The sequence below is a fragment of the Eublepharis macularius genome, chromosome 5, assembly GCF_028583425.1.
Source record: "Eublepharis macularius isolate TG4126 chromosome 5, MPM_Emac_v1.0, whole genome shotgun sequence".
NCBI classification, from domain to species: Eukaryota; Metazoa; Chordata; class Lepidosauria; order Squamata; family Eublepharidae; genus Eublepharis; species Eublepharis macularius.
This window is the reverse complement of record NC_072794.1, coordinates 51,218,364-51,219,261: the sequence shown is the minus strand read 5'-3', so window position 1 is coordinate 51,219,261 and position 898 is coordinate 51,218,364.

Below are 898 nucleotides of genomic sequence, written 5' to 3'. Positions count from 1 at the left end.
GAAACACCGGGCTGAAAAGACAGGTCGTAGCCACAAGAGGGCGCTGCGGCTTCTTCCGATCACTTTTTTAAAAAGCCGTTTAAAAAGTGACAGCGCAGTGCGCACCGACAGAGCAAAGCGCTGCATAAATCCTCGACTATATACTCGAAGGCGGATTTAAACTGATCAGCCGCAGCCAGTCCCTAGCACATAGCCCATTCCGGGAGTGTGCCTCATTTCCGCCATGAAAAAACTTACCTCTTTTGTGTTTCCCCTTTACCTTACTATGATTGATCCAGTTATACACATTACCCTCTTTTTAAAACGTCAATGTGAATGTCTTTTAAACTGACGTTATCTAAAGATACCGACGTCCGCAAGCAGAAGTTGCTGCACTCTGACATTTGGAAGTCGTCACGGAGGTAGCGGGGTGTCAGTTTGATATTTTTCACACTGTGCAAATATCACGTCGATAGCAAAGATCTAAATCCGTTCTAAATGTAATAAATTTTCTTGTAGTTGCAGACTCGTGGAAATGCTAAGTATTTAAATGTGAAGTGAATGACTTTTCTTTTACACCTTGGCTTCCATCTTGTATTATTACTATATTGGAAAACAAGATTTCCATTGGAAAAAAAATAACCTCCAACCTTGTGATATTTGAAAATTAGTATTAATGGTTTTTATTCGTAGCATGTCAGTATGGAGGTGCCTAGCATATGGAACCCATGCATGCAAATGTTCCATGCTCACACAAGGCATCCTGCTTTAAATGACATGCTGCCCTGACAAAATCCTCACCTTTTTGCTAGCCTGGCTTTCTTGAGCTAATAACAGTTAATAACATCCAAGTGGAGCCTGGAGTTCTTTCAGAATTACAACTGGTCTCTGGACTACAGAGATCTGTTTCCCTGGAGAA